The sequence below is a fragment of the Urocitellus parryii genome, chromosome 15 (genome assembly GCF_045843805.1).
Source record: "Urocitellus parryii isolate mUroPar1 chromosome 15, mUroPar1.hap1, whole genome shotgun sequence".
Taxonomy (NCBI): Eukaryota; Metazoa; Chordata; class Mammalia; order Rodentia; family Sciuridae; genus Urocitellus; species Urocitellus parryii.
This window is the reverse complement of record NC_135545.1, coordinates 3,684,023-3,690,529: the sequence shown is the minus strand read 5'-3', so window position 1 is coordinate 3,690,529 and position 6,507 is coordinate 3,684,023.

Here is a 6,507-nt window from a genome sequence, read left to right as displayed (position 1 = left end):
TATAGTACAATATCTCTGTTCAACTTGTTCTTGGTTTCAAGGTGACATTTTGTATCCTTTCCCAAAGACGTTGAGCACTATTTTTCCATAAATTTATTTGTAGCTTACTTCCTTTCATTAAAAAAAATGTCTATTCAGACCATGGGATCATTTATTGAGTCAATTTAGATTAAATCTGAAGTTTTGTGTTCTTTATATATTTGGGAAATTAAATCTGTATCACAAGAATAGCTAGCAATGACTTTTTTCTCTGTGTTTTCATCACTCCATGGATTTTTTCCTTTGCTGTGAAGAAGCTCTCTGACTGCAATGTTTTATACCTTTGGACAAATTTTGCTTTTGTGCCAGGGATGTTCTTGTCCTATCTAGAAATCATCCCTGGGTGAATAGTTTTATCACTTTCCTCCATGATTTCCTCTATTCCATTCAAATATTCTTGTCTTCCCTCCAGATCTTGGACCTGCTTTGTCTCTATTTCTTTCTTTCATTTATTTATTGCAGCACTTGGGATTGGACCCAGGACTTGGAGCACACCAGACAAGCAGGCTCCTCAGAGCTCCCTCCCGGTTCTCTGATTCATTTGCAGTTGACTTTTGTACAGAATGAGGGACAAGGACCTTGTTTCATGTCTCTAGATGGAATTATCCAGTGAACCAGTTGATAGACAGTTTTTCTGTGCCTCAAAGTTTGTTTTTGGAATCCTAGTCAGAAATCAACTGCCTGAAGATGTGTGGGTTTATTTTTGGATTATCTGTCACACTGGGCTATGATTTGTTTTTTTGCCAATATTATGCTGAGTTTCAGGACTGTTTTTTGTAGTTTTGTGAGGTGTGATGTGAGTCTTTTTACTGGAAATTATATTCAATTTAGATTGCTTTGTTTAGCGTGGCCATTTCAACAGTGTTTTAAATCCATGAATACAGGTTGCCTTTTGACATTTTAGACACTTTTTCAGTTTCTTTCTTCAATGTTTTCTAATTTTCACTGTAGAGGTCTTTCAAAAAGGGAAGTATCATTTTTCCTTTTAGTTTTCATAATCAAAGATTTTAGTATTTCCCTGTTGTTGAGAGATTAATATAAAATACTTGCAAATTATACAGAAAATCTAAACCTCATTATCACTAAACTTCATGCAGTTGACACACAGAGAATTCTCCAAAAACACCTGCAGAATATTCCTTCCTTGGAAGTGTCAATGCACAAAGAATTAACCAAAAACATGAACAAATATTATAGTCTCTATTCTTACAGAATGTGATTTCTGACCAAAGTAAAATTGCTTTACAAAATAAGAATGAGATCTAAAAATAAAATGAAATTAAAAAATAATTTATACACTTCTAATTAACACAAAAAATTTTGAAAGTCAAAGTAAATAATGCAAAATGTATTAAAATTTGGGTGACACAGATAAAGTATTTCTTTTTCTTTTTTCTTAATGCATTGTCATTAGACATAATAGTTGGGTTCATTTTGATATAATCATACATGGCTCTAAAGATGCTTATGAATGTAATTTTTTTCTGATTTCATTTTTTTGTATATGAAAGCTATATCTTTTCATATGTTAATTTTTATGTATTACTTTATTGAATTTAAAGTTTCTAATAGACTTCTATCCAATTTCAGCATGAAATTATATATATATACTAGATAAATAGAGAGTATTTTCTCACGTGGAAGCTAAAAAGAAAAAAAAGAGAAATCTCAAAATAAAATGAGGAACAGTAGAGAATACACAGGGAATCAAGGCATAGGAAATAAGGGTGGGAAGGGTAAGCACAGGGAAAAATTGAAAAACAATCATGCTGTGTGTGTGTCTGTGAGCATATCGTAATGAAGGTGTATATTGCTGGGCTGCAGATGTGGCTCAAGCAGTAGCGCGCTAGCCTGGCATGCATGCGGCCTGCATTTGATCCTCGGCACCACATAAAAATAAAGATGTTGTGTCCGCCGAAAACTAAAAAATAAATATTGAAAAATTCTCTCTCTCTCTCTCTCTCTCTCTCTCTCTCTCTCTCTCTTTTTAAAAAAAGTGTATATTGCACCACAACTGTGGAGGACAGGGACCATGGGAAGTGGGTTCAACAGGGTAAGGAAGTAGTGGGGAAGATATTGAGACCCATTATGCCAGGCAGATACATGAATGTGTCTGAAGAAGCCCCACTAGTACATATAATCATAATGCACCTAGCAAGACATAATAAATGAAGAAATGATAAGATTTAAGGAGACAGACATGCAAATTCCCTCGATATTGCTAACAAATGTGTATGCAAATCAAACATCAGACACTGCACCTCAGAAATTTGTGCAACTATTGTGCCAAACAAAACAAAATTTCAAGTTACCAATTTTCACCTTTATTACTGTATCTTTTCATATTCAAGTTTAATTTTTGTTCAATATATTTTACAAATATCAATGATAGCATAATAAGAATCATAAGAATTACAGGAGAATTAGTACCCATGTCTAAGTGTATTGTACTGATTAAATCAGAACATTTAGATTTCAGTAGAGTGCACTGAAACATCCTGTGTTCACACAGTTTCTGCTCAGAAAACATTGCATTCATGAATGTATAAGTGATGCTTTCCCAAAAACCACTTCCTCTGACAAAACTGCCATCTCCATCATTTTGTGAACTTTTAATCCAAACCAAAAAAAAAAAAAAAAAAAAACGAGGTATTTAGGATGATGGCTAGAGGTCTTCAATGGGAAACAGCAATGCATGTCTTTTCCTTCAGAGGATATGTTTGGGGGAGATGGACAAGGTGAGCTGTGCCTGTTTCATCTAGCTTCCTGCTATTGACAATGAATCCAGTGGGAGCTAGAGCATCGCTAACGTGGAACTTGTTATTAAAACAATTCACAGGCCTCATTCCAAACCTGCAGAACCACAGTGTGGGAGAGAGGGCTGTGGGCATCACATGACTGACAACACATGGAAGCCCTAGAGGCATGGCTTTCCTAAAGAGTCTCAGCCAGGGCTCCCATCAAGATCCCTTGTCAGTGGCAGGAAATGCTTTCACCTGTTCCATGACCACAGATTTAGCCTATGATTCTGGGTAGAATCTTCATTATTGAGATAACTGTCAGGTGAAGGCAGAGAGAGGACAGGCAAAACCAGGAGGGAATCTGGCTACATTTGGGAGACGTGAGTCTAGCCTTCCTTTTGAAGAACAGTAAGAGGATGTGCTATACTTGGTTGTTTTGGGGACAGGTCTGAACAGTGCAGAGCTCCAGTGTTACAGCAGATATTTTTTCTTTTGCAGGTAATAGAGTTCAGCTGAAGGCAGTAAGAAGAAACTCACTTTAGTTCACTAGAGGGGAACTCACTGGTGTGAGAACGGAGATGAGAGAAAGGCCTTTTCTGCTCAGTAATACCCTTTTAGGGTGGTGTGGTGGGAGCAGGTGTAGGTGGTTTGCAGATGCCTTTAAAAGATTCTAAAGAGGAAGGTGTAGTTAGTCAAAGTAATCTTGCTAGAGAAGGAAACCCAGAGCAGGAGGAGGAAGAGGAAGAAATGTCAGCATCTCAGGTTAGTTTGTCCCAGGTTGGGGCCCTTTTTCAATTGGCCTGCTGTGCTGTTACATATTTTTACCTTTATTAGCTGCTTCTGATATTCCTGCCTAATATCTGCTTCCAATTACTTGTTTTTGACTTTCTTTTCATTATAGTCAAGGTTACCTCTTCATTTATGCATTCATTTATTGCACATCTTGCAGTGTTGGGGATTCAGCCCAGGGCCTCACATGTGTTAGCCTAGCTTTCTACCACTGAGGAGATCTCATGCCCCACGTTCACTGTTGAAACACTTCTCCCCTACACAGCAGAGCCTGCTCTCAGTCTCTCCTGACATTGCACAGCTTCTTTCTTTCAGGAGAAAGTCTCACCATGAATTTATCAAGTGTGATATGGCAATTGCTTCTGGTAGGACAGATGCAAATGGAAATATATTGACACTCAGATCCTAGCGCAAACACAGTTGAGTCCTCAGAGGTCAGTGATGAATGCACACCTAGGATGTAGGACAATGTGGATGTGCCACGGTGTTTTGGTCTGCAAGCCTTAGAAAAATTTATGCTGAAAAGGGATGGAATTTATTGCCTAGAAGAACTCATAAATTTATGTGAAATTGGGCAATTAAGGGACTTGCTCTCTCAGGTCTCAGAAGAGAACAAATATTGAAAGTTGGTGAACACTTGTTCTAAACTTTGCATAAAATGATGTTTTAATAGTTGATATGGATTATGGTTTACTCTTTTAATATCAATTTGCCCACTGATACCTTGGCAGGGGTGCTTGCCCTCTGTGTCCATCACCCTTGACTGCATGTTGTTTGAGTCTATGTGGACTTCACCCTGTTAAGGGGCTATCTGCCACATATATGGCCATCTTGAAAAGTGCAATATGTGTCATGAGTCCCAGGGCTGCTCTACCATTGAGCTCCATCTCCAGCCCTTTTTAATTTTCATTTTTGACCAGGGTGTGCTGAATTGCTGAGATTGGCCTTGAACTTGAAGTTTGCTGCATCAGCCTCCTGATTTGCTAGGATCACAGGCATGTGTAATCACATCCAGCTAAGGATCTTTTAAAATATAACACATTTAATTATGCAGGATTCATGGGTTAAATTTTCCTTTTTTAGAATTTTATGTCAGTGTATTTAATTGGGAGGGGGATGATTTCCTCACATGAGAGATTGCAAGTTTTCTCTTTATCCTTAGGAAGGATAAGGTGGAAATGGAAAACTGACCTGCTAGCCTCACCTGAAAGCTTGTTAGCAAAGTGAAGACTAGGCACAATCATCCATCTCCTTGAAGTGTGGTCAAATTTCAAAATATCTAACGTGGAATATATGTACATCAATATTGGAGAACAATGCTTTTTTAATATTTACTTTTACTTGTTCTTTTTAGTTAATCTTGACAGTAGAGTCAATTTGGACGTATTTATACAAACATGGAATTTATGTTAGTCTAGCTAGGATCCCAGTCTTCTGGATGTAGCATTCTGTGGATATTCCCTGTGGTGTATTCATGCATGTACATAGAAAGTTCATGTCAGATCCAATCCACTGTGTTTGCTACTTCTCTACCCCCTCCCTCCCACCATTTCCTTTTGTCTAATCCACAGAACATACATCCTTTCCTCCTCTCCCTTTTTGTTATAGCTTAGCATCCACACATCAGAAAGAGTATTTGGTTTTGGGGATTTGGGGAATTTGGTTATTTCCCTTAGGCCAATGGTCTCTACATCCATTGATTTATGAGCAAATGTACATGAAGTCATTATTTTTATGGATAAGTAATAATCCATTGAGCACATATACAAATGTTCTTTATCAATTTTTCTGTTGAAGTGCACCTACATTGGATCCATATGGGAGCTATTGCAAAATCAGCCACTTTAAACACTGATATGGCTGTGTCACACTGTAGTATTCAAATTTAAACTTATTTGGATATATTCCAAGGACTGGTAAAGCCAGTGTTTCCATTCCTCGATTTTTGAGGAATCTCCACACAGCATTCTAGAGTGTTTGCACTAATTCTTAGTCTCATCAACAGTCTTTGAGTGTTCCATTTCCTAATATCCTCACTAATATTTTTTAAAATTTGTATTCTTGATAAATCCAGTCTGACTTGAGTGAGGTGAAAGCTCAGTGTGGTTTTAACGTACATTTTCTAATTTCCAGAGATGTTGAACATGTTTTATGCACTTGTTGACTTCAATTTCTTCATTTGAGAAGTGTCTGTTTAGTTCCTTTGTCTATTTATTGATTATTTTTATTTATATTTTCGGTCTTAAGCTTTTTGGGTTCTTTATATTTTCTGGAAATTAATTCATTATCTGAGATGTGGGTCGCAAAGATTTTTTCCCATTCTGGAGATGCCCATTTCACATTCTTGGTTGTATCCTTTGCTATGAAGAAGCTTTTGATTTTGATGCCATCCCATTTATTGGGTATTTTTTCAAATTTGCTCCATGCACTTTACAAGGCTTGTTGAGGAATTTTGTTCCTAAGCTGACATGTTGAGTGATGGTCTGCATTTTCTTCTTGTAGGTGCAGGTTTTCTAGTCTAATGCATGTGTGTCTGATGCACTTTGAGTTGAGTTTTGTGGAGGGTGAGTGATAGGGGTTAAATTTCATGCTACTGCATATGGATTTCCAGTTGTCCCAACACCATTGTTTGAAGAGGGTTTTTAAATCTCCAACGTATGTGATTTGCACACTTGTCTAGTGTGAGATACTTGAGTTTATGTGGGTTTGTCTCTGTGTCTTCTATTCTGTTTCATTGGTCTTCATCTGTTCTGGTGGTTACATCATGGTGCCTTTGTCACGATAGGTCTGTAGTCTAAGGTCAGGTTTTATGATGCTTCCTGCTTAATTTTCTTTCTGAAGATTGGTTTGGCTAATCTGGGGCTGTTACACTTCCAAACTAAATGACTGCTGTTTCTAATTCTATAAAGAATGTCGTTAAGATTTGAAAAACAATTAA